Genomic DNA, 24,904 nt, shown 5'->3' on the forward strand with positions numbered 1-24,904 from the left:
GGGATGTTTGGTGTGGGTGGTGGGGGGGGGGGGGGGGAGCAGGGGTGGGGCCAGTGCTAGAGGTTTCCCAGATATCCCTTATTTCAAAGCAGGAAAAAAAACAATGGCCAGCTCTGTACCAAACCACAGGTCAATAGATTTCAATGGTCCAAGGTTAAAATTGGCCTCCAGCTAGCCGCACAGACTTATCCCACAGGTATTAAACAGGAAACTTTTAAAGCTTAAAAACAGTTACAGTTATGTGACTTATTCTTGTAAAAGGATTTTTATCATGTACATGTAGACTAGAAGCTTTCCTCCTTTGAAATGTTTGTGTTTGACACTTCCTCTGTAGCACAGCAAGTCTGTGTTTTTCTGTCTTGCATGGGCTGTGGGTTGAGTTTTGTTTTGCTATTTTGTCCTTTTTTCTTTCACAAATCAAGCTGTCAGCAGCATGGGAAGAAAATCTGTAACTGGGACACATAAGAAGGCTGTTCTGAGACTGCATCGCTGCCCCCAGTAAAGTCACCCTTGGAAACAAGAGCACTAGAGAATATCTTAGCACACAGTGAAAGGCTTTTCGCTACCATTTATTTAGCTGAAAAGGAAAAGCATAATTTAAGTAAAAAACTCCAGATTAGAGATGCTGAAAGTACGTGGTCTCTGCTGAGCTTCCTGCTACTGCAGGCCACAACCTCTAAAGAGCACTGTGTTTGAATATCCGCTTTGGTGGGGACAACGCTTCTGGGCTGGGAGATAAACCTAGTTTTCTTGGACTGATATGAAAGCTAAACAATCATATATGCTCCTCTCCTACTACCACAACCACTCCCAAAGCTAAGGGCATCCAGCCCAATACCAAAGGGCCATGCTGAGCACAGCTGGTTGCTACACGAATTGCTTTAGCCTGCTATTAACTTCTTCCTCCGCTTCTTACTCACTGCCCCATATCACAGCTAGTAGCTGTACTCTCCACATGTCCAGCCTCCATCCCCAACAGACCCATCCCATCTGTCCCCAGATGCCACATCTAGCCACCACTTCCCAGGTGGCACAGTTCACCTAACCTCGATCTCCTGCTGGGCCCTGGAGCCTATCTCCACCATCAGATGCACAGTGCTCAACCAGCCCAGCTATGTAATTAGCAGTGCAGCTGCACAGCCACCAACCTGCCAGTATGCATGTGGCAGACCACTTCTTGGCAACTATTAATCATATATCGCATAAGAAACAGTCCCTTAACACAGGCTAGTCTTTCCACTCCCGAACTATGTAAAGGACATAAAAGCTTTTGGCCATGCAGAAAAGTGAACAAAATGAGTGGTAATTAACTCTCATGACTACAAAGGCTAACAACTTCGGCACTTGCAAAGGGGATCAGAGGCAGCTGAGCTGAGAAAGAACTGTAGCAGAACAAGTATTTGCCTGGGAGCAAACACTGCCAGAGTGCTTATTTTAGAATGAATAGTCATGTTAGTTAACTAGAGCTAACTACTGAACAAATAGCTCACGTTACAGCATACGGACATACACTAGATGCATCCTTTGATCTACTGACTGAGAGACCTACTGCAGTGTTCTTTTTCTCAGAAATTGAAAAAAACCCAATTTATCCTTCATAGCAGGTTCTGTTTTTTGGTACAGAGTCTTTTCACAGATTAACAGGAACGAAACTTATATGAAAAAGGAACATAAAATGGACTTACTCATTGCAGCACGAGATATTTACATTCAGTGTGATCCTGTGGTTTGCAAAGAAAAAAAGAGCAACCAAATTAAAAGTTTTTCTGTAAATTAACATGTGTGACTGTTAACCCCTTTCTCATGTCTCCATCAGGACACGCAAGCTTTGGTGCACTGCATGCCCTTGTCGTTTCTGACCTTTTAACACAACTGCAGCCTCTCAGCATCAGGATTTGGCCTGCTGTTCAGCAGCATGTTATGTAGCCCACCACACCCTACGTGCCACTTACTTAAAATACCACTGTGGACAATGAATATGACTCCCATAGTTTTCAAGAAGTAGAAGAGAGCTGGTTTTGGGGAGTGTTTTTTAAGGCAGCCAAAATTCATCCTGAAAATGACAAGTAAAATGTGTTCTGATTATCACCATGCAAGTAAACACATCTCATCTGGAAACACACATGAATTGATGACTAAAAGTTTCTTTTTTATATGAACTGCTTTACAGTGGTCATAAACTTAAGGGATTTGTCAGGGATTAAAGATTCACTTGTCAGCTGCTATGTCCTTTAATAAGCTTCTTAACATCTATACTGACAGAAGCAGTGTGTCCCCAATTTAGCAAACTAGACTGTCTCTGCCCAGGTTTCACTGCAGCTCTGGAGGCCTAGAAAAAGTATTAAATGCAGTGTCTTCTGCACCCTTTAGGGAGATAATATACTAAATAGGTTTTCTTCAGACACAGCTTTTGTGGAATGGACAATAAAAGTATTAACTTAATTTCCACAGCCCCACAAAGTGTGTGTGGCTTTTCACGCTCTGTTGAGGAGAAATTCATGTACCAAACCCCCATGTTGTGCTCTGCTATGTTGTGTTCTTGTACTTCCTGCCTTAGTTCAGGTCCACAGCAAGCTGCTTCCTCAAGGCTTATTCAGCTCCGTAAGGATGGCCTTGCTTGTAAAGCACTTGACAGCACCTAGGGACTCTCTGCCACTGGCAATGCAGCCTTCTAACCCAGCCAAGCCATCTTAATCTCTGTTTTGCACTCTCACCTGTAACATGGAGATGAAAAAAATCTTTCACCTTTCCAGCGAAATATTCTTCTACTTTTTAAACGGTATGGTCCTTAGGACAGAGGGTCAACCACATACTTACCCAGAACCAAGGACAAAATCACCCTTTGCTTTAATTCTTTGGGATCTCTGGATAAGAATCACCCCCTAAGATGTTAAACAGCTTTTGTTTAACAGCATTTTTAAAGTTCAAACCAACTGTAAAGCAGACCAGGCAGATTCTCACTTTGGGCCCTTAGGTTTATCTGGTTTCCATCATCCTGTCTTTCTATGCTCTGGGCAATTCCCGGCAAGTTTCTTGCCGGTCTCTTACACTTGTTTTGTGCCATCTTACACTGCTGGAGCCATGCAAGTAAGGAACTGTAATAACAATACTAACTGCTCAGCTTTGACAAGACATAGCTATTTTTACTGGATTACTTTTCTGGCAGAGTACTTAAAGCACCAAATGATTTGACACCTGTAATTTTATACTTGGAATAACACAAGGTATTCATACTTCTTTTGTAATGTAAGATAAAAGCAAACAGTACATATGTTCTCATTCCAGTGCTGCTGTCTGGCAGCTATTTGCCTAAGGAAAAAAGGTACTGTTACATTACAGAATCTGTGGAAAAGTAAAAGCTATGGAAAAGAAATCATTAAATAGGTTATTCCCCTGCTAGCACTAGACTGCTCTCTGCAGCATGTTTCAGAGTGTTTTGTCCAGTCTGGTTTTACAAGTTTCACATTACTTTCATTTATATCTTTAATACAGTGCTGAGTCCAATGCGGTTTGGTGCTGCTTATTTTCCTTGTCTTTCAACTAGAAGACTCAGTGCTAGACCAGCTGTTCATATAGAGTCGGCTCCAAAACTACTGAAAAAAATCTGGACTTTTTCCACTGACTTCAACAGGCTTTGGATCAGGCTCACGAAAAGACAGTGAATACATTTCATGTAAGACTAAGCAGGTTACAGTCAGCAAAGTATAAAGAGGATTAGCTGTGTACAATCCAAAGGCATATTACTCTGCGTGCTTCTGAAACAACTGGCTAAGACACTTTCGCTTTCACAGAGAGAAAGGGCCAGATTCGTTTCTGGTGCACTGCCACTAAGTCAACACCACCATGCCAGGAACAAATTTGATCTGGAATCTGCTCAGTTAGCCTCATTACAACTGGGATTTTCCTAAACTGGAGGTGAGAAAATTTATTTTTCTAAAAATACAAAAACAATAAGCAAATGCTTTCTGCTTTCCAGCTGAAGTTTAGGTTTTTAGAGAGAGACCCCTATGGAATGTGTATCAAGACAAACACAATGGGTTTTGTCTCTTTCCTCTCTCAGGAAAGAATGAACCCTCTTTCTTCTTCAGAACCTGAAATGGGTCATATTTAGTTTAAAATACATATACTTAGACCTTCACTTTCTGTCACCAAAACAGATGGGCAGCCCCAAACCGCTGATTTGTACATATTTTACAGAGCACTGATACTTCAACACACCCCCACTGTGTGTGCTTTGAGTGCACAACTTCTGAAAGCTAGAACACCTTTTATCAGGAATTATTTTATCAGTGGGGGATTCATTCTGAACAATACAATCAAACAAAGATGGTGGTGCACAGTTATTCTTCCCACCCTTTCAAAGTTCACAGCAAACCACGTCAGTTAGTGATGTTCTCAGCTGCTGAGAATGCTTTAATCAACCAGACTTTTTTTTCTGCTCCCTCTGTTCCCTACGGACAGGGGACTTTATGGCACTGCTTTGTTGTACGATGTATACAGTTATAACCTATGCTAAAAGTATGCCATTAATGAATGAACACTGGGTGTGTGTGTCAAGCAGATGAGAATGTTCTTTTGATCTTATGCACTCCACCACTGTGGCAGACGGATGTCTAAATTGCTTTATTAATGCGCTGAAGTCTTCCATCATTTCTCAAACAATACTGAAGGAATAATCAGAATTTCAGCGTGTTTTGATTTTCTGCTCTTCCAGCCTAAATCTAGCTGGATATTATGCAGTAGGGAAAAAACTGGTTTTTTTTTTTTTTTTATGTATTAATTTTCGGGGGGGGGGGGGGAGGAATATATCATGTGCTTGACACTCTCTGAGGCAGCTAACAGAAGCTTCTCAAATTTCTGTTTAATTTCAAGGTGGTTTCCACACAATACAGGAGCTGTATTTAGCTTTAGGTACAATTTCAAAACTAGTTCAAGGGAGCAAGACAAGGGATTCAAAGCTTTTTTTGAGGATACCTTAGAATCAGAATAAGCACGTTTAAAGAGCATAGAGATTTCTGGACATGATGATAGCAATGCTTTTAGCCTCCAATATATGAATAGCTGGGGAAAAACAAATAACCCAACTGGTTTGAGGCCACAGAAGCATATTAAAGAAAGTTATGTGCAATTGCGTGTAAGACCCTAACATAAAAAACCCTTGATAACCCTTCCAAAAACATGATTCTTATGTAGTGGTGTGACAAAAGCTGTGAATCCACCCAAATTTCCCCAGATTGAATGGCATAGCTATAAATGACAAGGGGGAGAGGAAAAGAGGCCAAGGAGGGCCTCTGTTCTGTTAAAGAAAGAAATCAAACTACCGCTTCACAGGCAGCTAACCTGATCGAACAAGCCACTTTTGCAAAAGTGCAAGTTCAAGTCTCTCAATCTCTCCCAGCCTCCTGGCTGCACTTGCAGCAGCTTGGATACTCCTCTGATCCTTTACCTTCTATCTGCCATTTAGTCAGCTGATTTACCTCGCTATTCCAGAGAAAGCTATCCAACTTTCTGCCATTTTTCTTCCAGGCTAATAGGTCAAAGTGGCTAATGGAGGGATCCGACACATGCCAGAACCAGTGCAAGGTAAGCAGCAGGATGACCAAGAGCAAGGACTGCTGGGAGGGCAAAGAACTGGGGACTGCCGCCTCTCTCTCCCGGCAGTTGCAAACTGTGAAATTGTGTCAGGGTGTCTCATGGAAACACTGTCTTAGTGCAAGGACTTGTCTTTAGAAGGGAAAGGGGAATTGAAAAGAGAAGTGGAACAAGTATGGGTCCTGATCATTGTTGCTTTGGAGGAGTGTGGATATAAGGATGCAAACTAGAGGGGTAGGAATCCCATATGTCTGCAGAGGATTTCATGGGTAGAAAAAAGTATGTGCATATGCAGCAGCTGCAGCACACCCAGGAGCCAGGGGATGTATAATCTATATGCAAATAACTGCGTAGTTCCGCCATGAAAGCATGGGCCTGACTGCACAGTCTTAGTAGCCGCACAATATGTCTACATCAAGTCTGCTGTTTCTGAAGAGTTTTGCACTTACTATGCATGGCTGGACAGCACAGCACACACAGAGCTGCTCCTGCTAGGCTGCTTCATGTTCTGTAACTGCAGTGCATGCTCACAGTGCTAATGTCCAGAGTTTCCAGACATGCAGCAACTAGTTCAGAAGTGTCTGCTCCCTACAGCTACCAGACATCCGGAAAGCCCAGACAAATTTATGAAGTCCTCAAAATCTGCCTAAATGTGATTTCCAGGCGGGAAGAGTAAATGTGTCTGGGAAAAGGAAGCCTGCAACATCCAGAAAGTCATTCACTACCTGTAGAAAAGCAAACACAGGACAAGTTTAGGAACGCCTGTTCTGATGAACTGAAGGCAAGGCTGCAGCTCAAGTCGCAACTTCTTAACCTGTCTTCTCTACTGACTTGATTTACCATAACTTCATTTTACAACGAATTTGAGAGGACATGCTTTCACATAATGGAAATATGAGAGGTGTCTTGCAGTTCAGCTTCACAAGTGTTCCTGTTACTGTGGCCATTACAAAAGCTGCATGAGGAACTTACTTCAGGTCTAGACGCTTGTGAAGAAAATAACTGTAAACGAATAAGAGGCTATGCACTAATGTGAGAATCCACCCTCCTCTCTCCTTTACGTGGCATTGGCTTAAAAAATTAATTGCTTACATACCTCACAGAGATGCAATACTTAATTAATATTTGTTCAGTGCTTTGAAATTCTGATGGAAGATGTCACACTAGTGTGCACCATGACTAATACAGTGTAAAAGTGATGCCAATGGTGTTGCTCAAGCAGAATGCTGGAAGGGTATCTATTCAGTTTCATTTAAAAAGGGGAATGGGAATGAAGAAGGTTTAGGAAAGCATTTTAAAACTCAGTTATCCTAAAGGAAAAGGGAAAACTGGGGAGGAGAGGAGCTAAAACAGTTTTCAGAGGAATTTACTGTGCAGTGTGCATTAACTCCTGCAAAGTCAGAGAGTAAGCGCCTACAGCAAAATCCTGGCTCCAGTCAAGTACGTGGAAAATGTTTCACCAGCTTCAGGGAGGTGAAGATTGTTAGCTTTTGTCATAATTTCCAAGAGACGCATCCAGCATCCCATATGCAGGTTTGCAACTTTGCACAGTTGCTTGTTTACAGTTTAGGTTCAGGAAATAACCTCATCAAGCTAGGGCATGCTCACCATGTAAAAGCAACTGCTCAGCTTCTAATCATCTTTCTACTACATCCCACATTTGGAGTAAATCTTTCCATTCTGTTAATGAATTTGGACCTGAGCTACCTATTTAAGTTGGTGGCAAAACTCCAATTAAATGGAAGCAGTGTGGAGATCACTGTAGATTTTGTAATAAAGATGGGAAGAAAACACCCTGTGTTTAACAGTGGTTGTAACTCATACACACCCCTGGAGTTCAAGTCATCTACTCAGAAGCCTATGGAATTTGTAATTAATTCCTGACTGGAAAAAAAAAAAAAGGAAGAAACAGAAATTCAGGCAATTTATTTTTTCAGAATTAGTCCTCCATACCTAGCAGGATAAAGATTGGGAGAAACATGCTCCTTACCACTTCTGGGTAAGGCAGAGTTAAAGAGCACATTTTTCATCTGGAAGCTTTGCACCTTGGAGGCTCGAAGGAGAAAGGCATCAAAATTTGAGAGAAGGTACCTAGGAGCTTCTTGTATTAAGAGGAGTAATTTTACAGCAGGAGTCTACAGCTACTTCAGGTGGGAAACTAAGTGAAAATGTGCTAGGATACAAGTTTTGATTTTTTTTTAATTTTTTAAAAGGATTGAAGCCTGTTATTTGGTGTATATGGGGCTCCTGGTAACCTATTACTTCCCTTTTTCAAGTGGTGTGTGATGGCTTCCACTGGGTATCTCTTAATGTACTCTTATAATCTTATTGTACACCATCTCTTAAGGTAGGCTTTCCAACTATGCTACATGTAGAAATGTACTACAGCAAACCAGCACTCCTAAAGCAGCTTTGTGTCTATGCAATTGCCTAGACCAAATGTAATGATAAAAGTTACACACAACAACTTTCCCTCCCCTTCCCTTCACTTGTGCTAGTATGCTGTATCTTTCTAACCATACGGCAGGCTCTGAAGCATGTAGGCTTTTAGCTTTCTCTCTCAGTGCTTGTACAGCTGTGTCCACAAACATACATATCCAGTAAAACCCAAGGAAATGTTCCTGGATGCCAGGATTAAGCTTAGATAGCTGCAGCTCTAATAACTCACATGCAGTTCTCTGCTTTCTATTTAACAAAGGATTTTCATAAACTTCTTGCAGCAGCTCATGCTGTAGCTCTAAGTGCTGACAGTTGCTTTCCAGTCCTAGTGGAATAAGCAACATCGTTCTTCCATCTAAACTCAGTAGTCAGAATGGGTTTGTGTATGACCTACATCATGTTGCATCTCTCTAGATCCCAAGGAGAGGTGATGCTAAGGGGCCAAGGCAAAAATTCAAGCCTAAAGCTTTTATTGACTATAAGTTAAATGCCTGATACTCTGAAGTCATATGAAAACAGTGCCATGTCACTTGTTTAGACAGATAGGCTGTGTCTCCTTCCTCTGAACACTCATTAATAACATACTTACTGGACAACCAGTCCTGTCAAACATGGCAAATGTATCTTTAGAGTCCACTTTTATTATAGATGGAGATAATGGTGGACAGGCAGCATAGAGGAAAAATCATTCTGTCTACTGCTTAGCAAGGCTGCTTTCAGGGAAAACTACTGAAAAGATGCTTACTATGTGTTTTGGAGAGGTCTAATTTTATGGAGGTCAGAAGAAAATGATACAGGAGATCAGAGTATGCGAGGCTGTATGTAAGTCAAAGACCTTTACTTAGTGATGTCTGCATTGAGCTGACAGGACCTGAAGGGCTTTTTAAGACAATACTATTCCTCATTTTAACACTTCAGAAAAAAACACAATGCTGTTAAATAAAGTATTTCATGGCTTTTTCTCCTCACTGTGTGTCTATCTACATTGTCCTTGACTTTCTACCTGACTAGCTCTGGCTTTCTCCTACTCGTTTACACTTTTTTCCTCAGCAGGCTGAAGAGCAGCCCAGCAGCAATCTCTAAAAAACCACACCTATATGGAAAGCATCTGAATTGCCTCCAAATGCATCTAATCAAGCCTAATCACGCTTACCTAGCATGCTTTCCAGAGTAGATTCTTGCAGTTCCCTAATCTTCTAACTTAAGTTTCTGTGCCTGGTTTTAATGTTAACACCACTTTCATGGTTCTCTTATGCCATGAACAGGACACTAATCCCTGCTTTACTGTTAATTTGTGTCTCTGGCAAGACTTGTGTTCCTTCTACCTAGAACCTGCCAAAGTCAACTCTTGTTAGGCAGTCTAGTCACCCTGTATCTACAAATGTGTCTGTATTCTGAGTATCTCCTTATTTTCTCCTACCTTCTAAGTACCCTACATACATTTCCCAGCTTCAGGTGAATTTTTCATGTTACATTAAAATGAATGTTGTTCAGATGAGCATGTCTTTTCAAGCAGTCCCGATCTCAGTGTACCACCCTGTGTTTACACCTTCAATTTGTGGTGTTCATCAACACTATACAACCAGCTGCAGAGACTCCTGTAGGGTGCTAAAGATAGGAAAGCACTGGTCTGAGGTATTTGGGACTGTGTTAGACTTCTGTTGGATGAAACTTCCCTATGGATATTCCCGGTCCTTATGGGTCTTCCTTCTGGGGGAGTTCAATACATCAATTTCTAATTATTTTAATGCTAGACTGATCTCTCTTATAATTACTGCTGGCTATATCTACATCAGAAGTAAGTACAGGTCTGTAAATCAAAATACCTGATGCTGAGGGCTGTGTTCCCACTATATGGCTTTTGTGTGTGTGGTTTGTTTAGACTAGCTCTTGCCTGGTCTCATGGACTTTCCCACCTATGAGTTGTGAAGGGTGTTAGGCATTCTCCTGCGGTGCAGCCTCTCGTGGTCCATCTGAAAACTTCAAGTCAAAGTGTAGTACATGGAGACAATCTGCTTCAAAAGCACACTCTTGGCTCTAACTCATTTAACATCATCAAAGTGAAAATCTACACTTGTGCTAGAGCACAGATCAACACCTGCCAGACAGACTGGGAGATTACTGCTGCCATTAATGAAGTTAATCCGCAGCTGGAGAAGGCACACAGGGATGTGGAAGATTTCTATCTCTTTGTTAGTTAATGGGAGAAGCTTACAAAGACATTCTTCAAAGCAGATACAGCTACAGATATGAAAAAGGAAAACATTCCCTGTTCATGTGCCTCCAGTTTGATCTATAAGAGGTCTAATAACATGATGGCAGAATCCGTTTTTAGGTAACAGATAACTGGCCTTACTATGTTTAGTGTAGTGATCAAATTAATAGCAGGAATGACTTTTTTATTTGGTGTAGGGAGGGGTGAGAAAGGCAGGGCAAAACCCTCCAAATTATCTGCTGTGTACTGAGGATATCCAGAGTACTCTGAGACAGCTCCGGAAACAGGGACTATGCATTTTAGCTGGTGGAATGCTGTGCAATCACTTAATGAAAATATGTAAATACCAAGAAAAGCAAATTACTCTGCCCTGGGGGAAGAAGGGGGGCAGGGAGGGGGTTAAACACAACTGTTACTACTGCTGTGCAGTTGTTAAACAAGAAAAAACACCACTGCCACCCCACCAGATGAAAGTATTCTATCACTTAACTAAAGACACTCCAATACCAGAAAGCATCCCTGAAACACGTTTAAAAGCAAATGTCAGTATAAGTAGCTGGTGATGCTTTTCAAGTTGCTCGCAACAAGGAAAAGACTAAGCAGCAATGCTGAACTGACAACTGGAACCATGTTAGTAAAATTTCAAGTCTTCTTCCGTATCAGGTAACTTTTCAGAAGTACACTCTCAAATAGTTTCTATTCCTTATGATACGCTGAGTAGAAAAAAGTAAGACTGCATCTTCAAGAGGTTAGCTCCTACACTAGCTTTATAGTCATGTAACTGTTGCTTACTTCCAGAAACTGAGAAACAATACAGCCTTTTTCTGCAACCTCCTCAGTTATGCAAAATCACAGCTCAAAACTGTAGACTGAGTCACTAACAGCATTATAGAGAAATAGAAAAATCCAGCTAAGTCCCTTTTTTTCCCCTCTCCCCTCCCCCTCACTTGAATATGCAAGCATTTCAAGATCAAGCGGTCACGCACATTTGTTGTTGACTTTTGTTTCTGTAGCACTCGTACAGTTGGGAGTTGGATAAGCAGTGAGGAGTCTGCACAGAAGTAGGCTAGAGCTGATGTGGCCTTCAGATCTGTACCTAGAGCTCCCTCCTAATTCTCAGAACAACCACAAGCTGGGTTGCTACCAAACCATCCTCGGAGCTGCTCTAAGGGCTGTGCTGCAGACTAGGTAAGGTAGTACAGGCAAATAAAAGAAACTGCTGTGCAATAGCAGTGCTTGCATGGAGCTATGTTTTTTAACAGGTAAGTTGAGTTCACCTGTGCTGGCTAAACTGTGGCAGGTATAAAAAAAAAGGTCAAGTGCCCTAACAGCCACATTGTTAGGGAGGGCACGTGTGGGCCTGTCTCTTTGTGTGAGCTCCAACACTTAAGGTGCCTTAAGTGTAGTGAAAACAACCCCCAGCATCAGCTCTTCCTCCTGCTCGATTTTATGTTGTGGTCACAGCTGCAAAGGTAAGGATGTTATTTTGCTGCTTTTTGCTCCTCTGGCATTGAGTCAAAACCTAGAAGTTTGTATTAGAAAAGTGGCCTGGAAACTACTATATTAACAGACATGCAAAGCCTCTGACTTCTGGGGAATAAACAGCTTTGAAGTAAAATACGTGCAGCAATAATCCATGCACACTTCATTAATTTCAGAACTGCAACAGCAAAGTACTACTTAGAAAAAGCTGTAAGATAGTAATGAAGGGTTTGGGGTTTATTTTTTCTTTTAATCCTAAAAGCTCCTTATCTCCATTCTCCATGTTTTTTCATTCAATTTACAGTAGTCTAAATTGAAGCTCATCTAACAAAAAAAATGATACATTAATTTTGACTAACCTCTTCAACCCCTCTTCATGATAACCCTTTCTTCCCCAGGGGAATAAATGCAACAACTGTAAAATTGCTACATTGCTTAAGATAACCTTTCTTTGCACTTTGTGTTTAATGGAATTGGGATGATTTGGGATATTTCAGCACCTTAAATTATTACGTTGAGACAGCAAGGGCAGCAATTCTTGTCAAGTCTTAACTAAGACAAAAGGATCTCTAGGCACTAAGCTGCCAGAAAGGCAGTATTTTGTTATCTGTCAACATGCACGCATCTTTCTCTACCACACCCCTAGTCAAGTTTGAGAACCTCTAATATGGGCTATGAATCACCAGTTTACTGCTCAAATTTGAGTCAAAGCTTAGACTGAAAACAAAGAGTAGGTGCAGTTTAACATTGTATTTAAGTGCAGCTGTGAGCTGCTACTGGAAGGGGTGCTCATGCACCTTCTCCCTCCCGTCTGCTGGACTGTGCAGCTGCAGTGTATGCCATGTCCAGAAAGCTGTGAAAACCAACTTTCAAAAAGCCAGCTGATCCCTAAACCTGATACAAGAGGTACAGCACGATGTACAGCTGGGCAGTGGAATAGGGCCATCTTGCTGTCACAGCCTGCTATTACTCCAGCCTGTGAGGCTGGCCTAAGGGGGAAGGCTCATTTTTCTGTTTCAATACTTCAGTTTATCAAAAACTGTCTGTAAAAGAAGCAATCCAGCTCACTCTTATACCTTACGCTACATGCTCCCTTCTTGCACTTTAGGAGTTCATGTGAATCAGCAGAAAGTAATTGATTTGAGTCAAAACCAACTAGGCTAGGTGGCAGGAGGAACTAGCCTCACCAGGAAGAAGGGACAGGGGAAACCTTGTCTGGTTTAGTGATGAGAGTAGTCTTAAACTGGAGAGTTTCAATTTTTAGAGAAAGAAACATAGCAATTCCTTTTCTTCGAGGTGTCGGAATATTAAATATGCTCAAGACAACTTGATCATTTCTCAAGTTGTACCTGAATGATGAAGCAAATCTGACTGTAGCGTTCTTTATGTGGATGAGTTACTGCAACTGACTTGCTTTACGCTTGCCCTACTTCTTCAAATTTCCACTAGCTGTGCTTCTACCACTGTGTTTTCCACAGCACAAGGTACTATGCGCATGTGCCTGTTTTAAACTGTATCTCAGCCCAAGGGATGTTATCTGCCATGGCCCTCTGTGCCCGCTGGCCATGGGGCAGAAGCGATGGCACCCCATGCGTCCTCCACCTCAAACCCACCCACGTGGGAGCTGGCAGTGCTCCCGTGGGCAGCACCATCTCTAGAAATGATATTTAAGTGGGTGAAACCAGCATTAGAGGAGCAGGTCTTTACAGCAGCTAGAGTATTTTCTTTGTTTGTAGCTTGCTAGATAGCTTTGCCTTGCATCCCACTTCTAAAAGCGGGTGAGGTGTATTTAAAGTGCAGTTACCGCTAACACGGTCCTGGTAATCGCACTGCGAGATGATGTGTGCGTAATTACTGCACTCGTTCATTCTCTTACCGGTCTAAGACTCCTCGCTCAGCAGGCCTGCGGCCACCTCACCCAACAGCTTCCCTCACGCAGTGCCACCCGGTTAGCGCCTCCGCTTTCACCCCTACCATCTCTCCAGCTGTCTGCTGTTCTCCGCGGCCACTGTTCCCCTCACAGAGCCGCCGGGGCCCTGCCGGCTCTCCCCCGCTGCAAACCCACTCCCGGGCCCCCTTCTCCCGCTGCAAACCCACCCCCGGGCCCCCCTCCCGCCCCGCGGCCGCCATTTTGTGCAGCGCCGAGCCCGCCGCCGGCGCAGGTGGCTCAGTCGGGGAGGGGGCGGCGGGGGCCCGCCCTAACGGCCGTCACCGCGTCCCGGGCTCGGCTGCCCTTCCCCACTCACGGCAGCGGCGGTCGGCGGAAGGGCTGACGCGTGGGCCGTGGGGGCCGCCATTGCCGCGGCCTGCGATGCCGGCGGGGCGCGGCAGGGGGAGCTGGCGGGCGGCGGAGAGTTGGGGAGAATGCCGGCGGGTGTCGTCGCGGCCGCGCTGGGCCCGCCTGGGTTTAAACCGGGGGGGTGTTTCTTCTCTCCCCGGGGGTAGGGGTTTGCGCCTCGCCCTTTCCGCCGGAGGTGGCCCGTGTCCCGCAACCGTGGCCTCGGCCGCGGGGATGAACCGGGGGAAACCTGTGAAGAGACGGCTGCGGTTCCCGGCCCGCTGGCGTGCCGAAGCGCGGGCCTGCCTGTAACCCGACTCCCGTCAGCGCCCTGCCGGTACTCCAGGACGCACCTGAACCTGCTGCTTCGGCCTGAGATCCGCTCTCTTGTGTGGTGTCTTTGTTTTTCCAGGCCAAGCCCCAAACCGAGGGACACCATAAAAATTATGCCTTAAAATAAAACTGAAAAACCCAACAGAATTTTTGTAAGCGTCTTTCGAGCAATCCCTGAAGAAAACGCAATGGATCTAATCTGATGATCTGACTCCATACACCGATATGCATACTTAGCTTAATTACAGCTGTCTTTAGCTTATCTCTCTCATTCCAAATTTATCCCTCATCATTGTACCACATAAGCTGATGTCCCTGTCGGAGTTTATTTAAGCGGGCTCTCCCGAGCTGTCACTGAGCTCAGCACTTAGGCTGTAGCATTTGGAAAGTGCGCGAGCGCCACTGGATTACGGGATCCTGAGCCTTGGCTCTCAGTTTTGATTCATCTGAAATTAAACGATGAGCATACTAATAATTTCAGAGTGTGTTCTGCTGCTGTTTTGTAGTGTATTGTACCTGCTTTGATATTTATTGTATGCTCTTCCTGGCTGAGGAGTTGAATCAGGCATTCTTCTCAGGGCTGTTGCCAAGCCAGTTTGTTCTCTTATGCACGTAGCTTCCAGCTTCTATTTACACTTTTTGGCTTACCGTTGTGATTTAGTGGAGTATTGTCTGCTATTGAATTCTCCCAAATAAAACTGTTTCTTCCCGTGGAGGGCTTCCAGTGGTTGCCAGTCAACTCCTATCATCAGAATGATGATTACATTATTTTGCAGTCCTTAGTTGTTCCTGACAAAATAATGGAGGAGTGAGACGTTGCTAGGTTGTAGCTGAAATTAATTAATATATCTGCTTGCTAGGACTTGCAGCGCTCGTGGGACCATGGAAGGTGAGAGCAGGGAGAAACACGGCATGGAAAGACAATCAGCAAAACAAAACGATGTGCAGATATGACCAAAAACCAGACAATGAGAAATACAAGACAAAAAAGGGAGCGGGTGGCCCAGCCTAGTGGGAAATCCTCCTACGCTCCTAAGAAGCCCTGTTAAGAGGCTGTCTTGTATGCAAAGCTCCAAGTTTTTTAACCTTTCTTTCTCTCCTCCTGCCTTTCCACTAACATCCCTTCCAGGTGGGAATCGGTTGCCTTTACCTTCAGTGGTGGTCTGACTCCTACCTACATATCTAATTACTCTCTGAAAAATCTATTTAATATGCTTCAGACCTGAAGAAGGATTTTCTGCCAAAAGCTTGTCCACAGTTCCCAGCTATGCCTGTGTTGGCCTAACTAGCTCTGCAGGCCTTCTCCTTGTAATTTTGCAATGATGAACGCTATACAATACCCATCCAATTTTGGTGAAGTTTTATTGGTATTGAAAAGTACTCATTATTTATAGATACTCTCTCTGCTCTTTCCATATGGAAAGAGAAACAGACTGTGTAAGACATCGATACACCAGTAGAGCTACATCCACGCTGGGAGCTATTTGCTGCTGCTTCTTCCAAGGCTGGTGTTTCCCCCTGCCTGCTGTCACCACCGTGGGGACCCTAGCTTCTCTTGTCATGCCGGACGCTCATCTCATGGCCACAAACGGCTCTTCCAGAGCCCGTGTCTCATTCCACCTCTGGAGGAACCACTCCCCCCACCCCCCCAATCTTGACCAGGTCTGGAGTTCATTTAAATGTTGGGTTTGTTATCTGCCACCTCAAACAAACCTATGGCAGAGTGTGTTCGAGTCTGTATACAGAGATCAAACTGCAAGTAGTTACCTGACTGGTTTAAGCTAACCTAACTCCACAGTGTGGTGGAATGAGGCAGTTGTGCCCTCCTGTTTGGCTGCGTGTTGCCACTCTCACCTGGTTTTGGGAGCTGATCCATCTGGAAAGTAGGGGTTTGTTGTTTTGTTTTGTTTTTTAACAAGGTTAATGATGAGATTGGACAGGTCCCACATCCTGTAGAACACATGGCTGTACAAATGGGAGCACAATTACTGAATCCAAAGGCTCTGAGGTATATCTGCCTCTAATCCCTCCCATATGCATTCTTTCATATGTTCTGCTATTCGTTATGGTTTCCTATCATGTGCTAATTGATTCATTACTTTATGCTAAGCATACAGTCACGTGCTAGTCATTAGCAGTCCCATATGTTGAACTCATGATGTATATCTTTAAATGCCATATCTCCTGGTCTGCCAATCCTCCTTTATGCAATACCACACATATGTTGCAGACCTTAATTCATGCTTTGATGGACTTCAAAATTCCTGCTCGTTAGTCTTGTATGTAATTCTTCGCTTACTCTCTGGAGCTTTTCCTTATTGCAGTTGTGTAATGACTGTGCTGATACCGAGGTCTGTGCTTTAGCCTCTAGTAATACAATGTGTCTGGGAGAGGAAGGAGAGAATTTTGAAACATATCTTGTGACATATTTGAAACATCCAGCATGGTAATGTCAGTATAAACCCCATGTTCAGGTGAAGTCATGTTAGACCACGGAAGTTTTACAGGAGTTAACGACTCCATAACTGGCTCAGAAACTGTGACTCTGGAAAAGCAAATGTAGCTGGGAGGAGGCCGAGTGAATTCCTGAAGACTTGCTGGTGAGGAAGTTAATGGGTCAGAAGAAATTAGAGGGAAAAGATGGAAAGAAGGGTCTATCACTCTTACAGTCCCAACCTGCAGAATTTCAGAATAAAGAATTTAAGTAATCTAGAGCTGCATTGAATTTTAAAGTTTTATAGGAAGAAGACAGATGCCTTATGGTATGACCACTACAGGTTGAATTGAACACACTCGGGTGCAAAAAAAACCAGTTACTGATTTCTCCAGAGTTATTTTTACTTTACATCTGCGGTGAATGAGTACAGAATTTGATCCTTTGTACCTGTAGTCCCAATGTGACACAGTTTTAGGTTCTATCATGCTCTGTGAATGCCCAGCATCAGCATGGTATAGAATGATCTGTGGAATTCAGACCATCCTCATTTCATACGGTGTTTGTTGGAGGAACTACTGGCCTGGGGGAAAATAGCAGCACCCTCCTGCGCTTTTATCTTCCAAGCCCTGAATAAAGCAGCTGAAAGTCCTGTTGTGTGTAGATAAAGAACCTTTGTCGGCTAGGAGTAAGATCTGAGTAAAAAGTGGCTCTCCGAGGAATAGCTAGTGCTTAAGCATAGTATGTTGTGGGTCAGGAAGCAATCCCTGTAGGAAGGGAGACACACAGTCTTGAGTAAGAGCTTGTGTAACACCTGGCCTGGGCTGTCCCAGCAGCCGCTTTCTGTATGCTGCCTGCTCGGGCAAAGCCAGGCACAGAATGATTTCTTTCCTGCTTGGCACTGCCGAAACTCCCAGTTTCCTGAGCATGGGCTCAGCCTGTAGCGTAAACCCTACGGATGCGGCCGGGTGGAGATGAGCGCTGCTGGTGTACCAGTGTCTGCAAGCCATTGCATGACTGGGCTCTGGGTAGCGCCTGGCTGGGGTGACGGCTGCGTGGGCTTAACCGGGGTGTCGCACAGGTCCCCAGGGAGGTGACAGCCCCTCGCTAGCCATGTGCAGCTTTCTCGGAGTTTTCTAGGCGAAAGCTCCCAGCCTCAGTGCCCGCGCCTGTACCAGCCTCTCTGCTGCTGCAGCTGCTTCTGGCTGTAGCCCGCCCCTGTGGTGTCCTTATTGGATTCCTGGCCAAGGGGGTGTTGCTGCAGTGATAGCAACAGGGCGATATGCTGGCGCTGCAGTGTTGTGTAAGAAGGAGCTGCAGGCAGCGGAGGAGAATTAAACGGGATCACGTTTCTCCTCTGTGAGCTGAAGAGGTTAGTGACTATTACTTAATTCCTGCTAACTGTAATTAGGATTTGCAAGTACCGCTTTCGTCTTCTGACCCCCCCTCCACCCTTCCCAAGGCTGCTTGCCACCAGCGTTTCCCCCTCGGCTGTGAAGGAGTGGGGGAGCCCTGCAAGTCCCGTCGTCCTCGCTGCTCCAAAGACGCCCACCACACGGGAGGGGACAGGCCAGCCCTCGGGGAGGGGGGGACAGAGAGAAAGAAAAAAGAGAAAAGCCCTTTGTTCGGAAGAACGTCCAAGGTGCAGTGAAGCCGCGTGTTAGCTTGTAAATGATGTGGAAGCAGCCAAGTAGCATCACTGGGTGGCCGGAGCACTGCATGCTGAGAGTGTGAGAAGTCACTTAAAACCTTTCCTACAAAGTGTCTTCTGGGCTTCTTTTTAGAAGTGCTGAGCTTCCTCCAAATCCTGTTAAAATCCATGTTTACTGCAGGTGCTTGACACCCCATTCTGAAACAGCAGGCTATTAACCTTGCGGTACCTCAGTTTACCCATGTGTAAAGTGGAGACGAGAATATTTTCCTTTTGTAAAGGAACACGGTGGGGCCATATTCCAGACAGACTTTGGTGGGAGAAAGGTGGTTCTTACATTCTTGGATATGGTACAGAATCCGTGTGTAAAACACATTGACACTTTATTAATAATTACTTTATGCTCTAGTCACAGCTACCACCAATCTCTATCTTAAAAAAAACGTGCATCGAGGCTCAGTCTACACACAGAGAAAAGACAGGCTCAGCCTTTATATAACTGCTGGCATTGTGCTGAACTTCTGTGCTGGAGCTTGTTCAAAAAAACCAAGCTGGTGTTAATTAAGGCAACAGTTTATTGAACTGATTTTGTGTGAAATCATTTTTATCAATCTCCTTGCATTGGTTTGCCAAAGTAGTTTTCCTGAAATGAGGATAATCGTTCAGCTGTTGGTTCTCTGATTACAGATGTCAACACAGAATGACACTGTACCAAAAATCAATAACATAGTGTTTGAGCATCTTTCTGTCTTTTGTGTTGATAGGTGGGAAAATAAAGACAAACCTGTTTCAATAATATAAATCCAACTTGAAATTCAGTCTTCACAAAACAAAGAGCAATAGGTAAATACTTAAAATTATTTTTAGCACATATAAGAAAGCCTTAGTTGAAGTCTTACTAAAAACTATTGTTGCAAGCGGTGCATGCAACTTCCATATTCAATAATTGATAGAAAAATATTAATGACTGATATGATTAGTATTGGATCAGGGAACTTCCTTTATACTGAAGGGCTGATGATTTGGGACTTGTCCTCCTGAGCTTACATGCACATGGTCAACAAATGTTTCTTCTGATACCAACATCACAGTTTCTTTACATAGTGAATTGAGTTACTGTTTGTGAGCAGCTGGAGTTTAAGTCAATGAAGTATGGTTTGTGTTATCCTTAAAGGATTAGCAATGCTTATTTTGTATAGCTAAAAAGGAGAATCGATCTTTGTAGTTTTCAACTTCTTATTTTTAGTGTCCTCGTTATTTTCAAAATTGTTGTGCTGACTCGCTGTTTCAATACCCACTCCTCACCCTCCCCCCCAAAAAAACCCCAACAACCCCAAGAGACCACCACATTCAGCTCTGGGAGCTTCATTTTAAATGTCAAAGGGCCAAACTTTTTTTTTTTTTTTTAAATGAAGAACCTCTCCTATATCCACAGACTTCAGAAACTAAGCTCAGCAGATGAGAACAGGATGAGAAAAGGGCCACTTTGATCTCTGCACTAAAAACATCCTTGTCAAAACAAGTGAAGATAAATGGACAAATTAACTGACCAGTTTTTGAATTAAAATGGGAATCACTTCCCATCTTATACTTTGGTGTCAGGACTTCAGTAAGATGCAAGATTGGAATGCACATTGGCATTTTTGGTTTTTAATGATGATTCTGAAATCACCTCAGTTTCATATGCCTTTTAGAGAGGATATTGCACTGTATGGTTTGTGGACTTGTAGGAAGCTTCAGTGGGTGTTTTCTGTTACCACTGGTGTGATCATTGAAGCTCTGTGCTGCCATCCATGGCTAGGTAAGCAGCAGTCAGGCAACAAGAGATAAAAACAAACCAAAGCTGGAAAGAAGTGGAGAAACTAACAGAAAGGGCTTGGATAGATGTGATAAAGCAGTGTTTGCAGTGGGAGAATAACTCTGCAGGAAAGGAGTTCCTATGTTTGACACAGTGGTGCACCAACATCAACATATGTGGGACCAGGGATAACTCTTTCAAGTCTAATTTTCAGGTAACCGTAGATCTTTCTGAAGCTTATGGGTAGTGCTCAGTGTAGTAAAAGAACTTACATTATGCTTCTACTGCACTTAATAAAGTGAGGTGTCAAAAAGGTTACTTCACCAAGAGGGGAGGGAATAGAGCTTAAGCAAGAAAAATAGTCTGAAAGCCAAGGCATTTAGCAGCTTAATCCTGTAGTAAGAAAAAAACCCTCAATGTATACATGACCTCTTGTAACTTAGTAGAATAAAGGTTGCTGAGAGCCTGTCCCTCTCCTCTGGAGCTAGCCTTGAACCATGGAAAGTGTTCTTGCACACATTAAGGCCAAATGGTTGGGCTTACATCTTGAACCTTTATAAAATAAGTGCAACTGTAATAAAAATATAAATATACATTTGACCTGTTTCTTTTCTACTTAGCAAAAGGAGCTTTGGCTTTTTGTTTAACTGAACTTAAGTGTTCCCTAGACTAATATTTGCAACCCAGACAGAGCTCTACTGTGCTAATTAGAAAGCATTGCAGAAAACACACCTGACTAGGAAAGATAATGAAATGCATTTGCTAATCCTGTTATTCCAGATGAGTGTAATCCACCACTTTAACAACATGAGTTCAACAGTTAGCATAAAAGAAGTTTCTCCCTTTTTTTTTTTTTTTCCTTCTTTCTTCTCAGTATAGCATTATAAACCAGTTAGAAAGACCCTGTTTGGGGCAACTAGTGTTCCTGTTATATTGTAGTAACTATCCTAAATGCTAAATTAAAGGCTGCACTACACTGGCTTATAATAAAGCAAGCTGTTCTCATGGCTCAAGTAATGTTACTGTGTTTATTAGCTTTCCCTCTTGGTGAAATGTGTAAGCAGAAAGGGACCTCTATTGTCTTGTCATTACTTTTGTTCTGTGAATGAGAGCAGAGAAAAGCTGCAAGAAAAATTATGGAATTATTAAGTAATCCCTAAATGAGAGGAAGAAGTGGTACAGGATGTGAGGGGAAAAGTTGAGACCACAGTCTTTCTAGTTGAAACGCCATGGATGTTTTTTAGCTGTGCTAGAAGCTATAAAGCTTTGTGAACCTTTCTGTTGCTGCAGATAACAGCCCTTCATCAGTGTTTACTGTCTTTTGCAGGCTCTGACACAGATTAGCAACAGAAAACTGGTTAGTCTGTTACTTGGTGATGAATTTAGAGAGCGCGGAGGCTTGCTCATACTTGTCTTTGGAGTGATTTGCTAATTTTTCTCAGGCATAGCACAGTTGCATGCAGCTAGAAGCGGGATCAGCGTGTTTGTATAGATGTCTCTGTGCTTAGTCTTGGTGACAGATACAAATGTATGAAGACTGAGATTTTCTTTTGTCCCCATTAAATCACATTCATAAAATTTGGATGGAGAAGGCAAATTAACTCCTGGCTTCTGTCTTCTTCTAAAGCTATGATTCTCTAGTGGCAAAAATCTGTAAGGAACTCACAGAAAAGGATAAAGATGAATTCTGTACTGGTGACAATTCACTGTTAAGTGATGAGGCTATAAACTGGAGTGGTACGCTTCCAGTGTTGAAGGTGACCATGGGCTTCATCTGCTTTCATTCTTGGTGTCCAGTGTAAGATAGAGTAGGCCTGTTTTTTTCATAAGTATGGAGTACTTGAATTGGCAGTCTGAGTAACCTGCAGTGCAGTATCTGTTAGAAACAGCCCTGAGATGTCTTAGGTTCGTCATCCAGAAGTCAGGATAACAGGTACCAGCAGCTACTGGAAATGTTTGCTCTAGGAAACATGTTTTTCATTTGGACTTTGTAATCTTCTCAAATGGCAGCAGCTAACCCAAACTTTGATTTTTTTTCAAAATCTATTTTACATTTACTTACTCATGTAGTGAAGTGGAATATCTATCTTTGCATTTAGCCCAGTATTTACAAAGGTAAGACATACTGTCTGTTTTTATATGGCTGGCATCTATAATGAGACCTTAAGACTAAGGGCTGTTGAATAAATCTTTTAAGAATAAACAGGGCATTTGCCTGTCTGCTTACAGTTTAAAAATAACAGTATTGTGACAGGTGTTTCCAACCCAGTCCTTCATGGATAGGTCCTGGTGACAACCAGCCTGATCTAGTAATATTTGCAATGTAGACACAATGAAAACACAGCAAAAGAACCATAAAAATATCCATATTATATGTTAATATACACAGTGCTTAAAGTGGCTGGATGGCAGCTGGTCCTCTGTTTTAGGGGAGAGAAGAGCCTCACATCCTTTTTCCTCTTGCCCTCCAAGCAGGGAATGTAGTAATGTAATTCACTGGCTGCTCTGAGCCCAGTTTTTCTGTTAAGACTCCACCAGAAAGCATGCTGCTTTCTCAAGAGGGCAGACATGGAGAGCAGAGTCTTTATTCCCTGCTGGCTCGGAAGAAGGCCTAATTTTGCACCAGGGAAATGCACGAGGCACTTTTTTTTCCAAATGCAAGGTCGGCAGTTCTCTTGTGTTCGTGTACTCAGGTTGAGAGAGCACCTTTCAGGAAAAACTGCTGGTCTGCTGCAGCATGCTACCATCCCTGTCAGTTGGCTGGTACCTTCCCAGCATCAAATGGCCTGTAATACCAGAAACAAAATGTTCCTTTTTTAAAAACACGGGAGGGGAAATTCTCCTATCCTAGATGCTGCCAAGCTGCCAACTCCTGAGGAAGCATGAAGGTGCTGATAACCCTTGAGATTAAGTTTCTTTTGGTTAAAGGACTACTAAATGAGGCTTCAACTCTTCATTTTTTGCCTTTGGGATCTCATACTGCCATGCTGACAGAGAGTGCCTTTTTCAACAAGAGAATTATCATGAGCAGGGAGAACTGATGCAGTTGCCAAGTCACTCTCTATCATATTTTAAAAGTCATGACAATCAGGTGAAGTCTCCAGTGACTGGAAAAAGGCAAACATCACACTCATGGCAGGGGGGTTGGACTAGATGGTCTTTAAAGGGCCTTTCCAACCCAAACCATTCTGTCATTTTAACAAAAAGAAGTTTGAAGTACATTTTTTTATAGTGTGCTCACTATTATTATTTTTAATTTCCAGCTCCTACATGACCTTATTTTTGCTTATATGCTTATCTGGGATAAACTTTCCTATTCCAGGCTGCAGAACTAAAATCTATGTGGTCAGGAGGAAAAACCATCCAGCCTGAAAGCAAGTGTAGTCAAATGGCTTGTGACCTGTAAGTCTGACTCATAAGCTATTGTTTGGCCACACTGTTAAGCTCTTTTTCCAACTCAGTTTAATTCTAAACAGAGCCAATGGACCCAAGTGGACTTGGAGGACAGATCATTGCAGACAGGTGTCATTTACGTATTCTGAGCTTCTGAGGCTCCATTGCTACCTTTATGTACACAAATCTGACCATGGGAGGGAAGAACAGAGATTTATTGTCTGGTATCCAAGGCAGGCATCTATAAAACAGTGACAATTTACAGATGCCCATGTGTAGTGTTTGTGCTTATGATATTAATGTAGGATGCCTTGTGTTTTCCATTTCTAATGATAAATAAAGAGATGATTTGTCTGAAGCCCATTCTGTGAAGAGATCACAGTCGTGCCTGAGATGTACGTGGCTTAAATAATAGAAATTACTCTTATATAGTGAACTTCTTTCCCAGAACCTCAAAATGCTTTGTTGAGTTATGGTAGCAGAGGGTAAGGAGAAAAGAAGGGATTTAGACTGATATTATAAAAAGCTGCAAGGCTGAATAAAGTAATGAGCAGGATTGCTGTTAAGTTTTAAAATTACTTTTATGTTACCGTTGGTAGCATAGGTTGTTGTTGGTGGTTCAGTATAGCCACTCTCTTTGGAACTCAGTGACCTCTTTGGCCATTTAAAGGAATGGTGCAGTTAAGGACATGAACTTGAGGTGGGAACAGAGCTCTGCTCTTACAAGAGTAACTGTTAAATCACTTCAGTTCACTCACAAAATATTGCAGAAAAAATGAAGTGGGTATATTCTAGTAAAACCTGGGTAAGAGAGAGAAATGTCTGATTATGTTTCAAACAGAAGTATTCACTCAGAAATCTTAGAAATCTGCTTCCATGATCCAGTTCTTTTTCTACATCTTTTACAAGGTCTGTTTCCCTCTTCCAGTAGCCTGAATATTGTCTGCTCCTGAACCTTTGCAGTAGCTTGTTTTAGTTACTGCAAAATTAGGCAGTTGCGCCAATCCTGCCTTTGATGGGATATTATCCATTTGTTCAGCCACAGTTGTTATAACTAAACAGTGGTCCACATTAAGCACATTTATTTGGCAGAGGAAATAAAAAGAGTGGTACTGGGTTCTTTTATCCTAATTACATGGCCATGCTGGTTCTGAATAGGTTGTGCATTTAAAATACTCCGCTGAGCTGGCAGTCATCTTCACTAAAACCTTCTAGCTCTACATCTTTCTGTCGTGGTTTAACCCCAGCCGGCAACTAAGCATCACACAGCTGCTTGCTTACCCCTCCCC

The 24,904-nt window shown here is 43.0% G+C and overlaps 2 protein-coding genes across 5 annotated transcripts in view; one reads left to right on the forward strand and one right to left on the reverse strand.

Annotated features, from left to right (window-relative positions):
* LOC104840677 (cytochrome c oxidase assembly factor 1 homolog) overlaps window positions 1–14,009 on the reverse strand; it is a 52,863-nt gene extending 38,854 nt beyond the window's left edge. The window contains exon 1 of the mRNA XM_010581804.1: window positions 13,975–14,009. The gene's annotated coding sequence lies outside the window, so the exon portion shown is untranslated. The remainder of the gene's footprint in view (window positions 1–13,974) is intronic.
* A 4,041-nt stretch (window positions 14,010–18,050) lies between these two features.
* Window positions 18,051–24,904, forward strand: part of BLVRA (biliverdin reductase A) — a 32,380-nt gene continuing 25,526 nt past the window's right edge. For all 4 annotated transcript variants that reach the window (XM_010581805.1, XM_010581806.1, XM_010581807.1 and 1 more), the window contains exon 1: window positions 18,051–18,145. The gene's annotated coding sequence lies outside the window, so the exon portion shown is untranslated. The remainder of the gene's footprint in view (window positions 18,146–24,904) is intronic.

The sequence above is a fragment of the Haliaeetus leucocephalus genome, unplaced genomic scaffold (genome assembly GCF_000737465.1).
Source record: "Haliaeetus leucocephalus isolate CR32 unplaced genomic scaffold, Haliaeetus_leucocephalus-4.0 Scaffold808, whole genome shotgun sequence".
NCBI lineage: Eukaryota > Metazoa > Chordata > Aves > Accipitriformes > Accipitridae > Haliaeetus > Haliaeetus leucocephalus.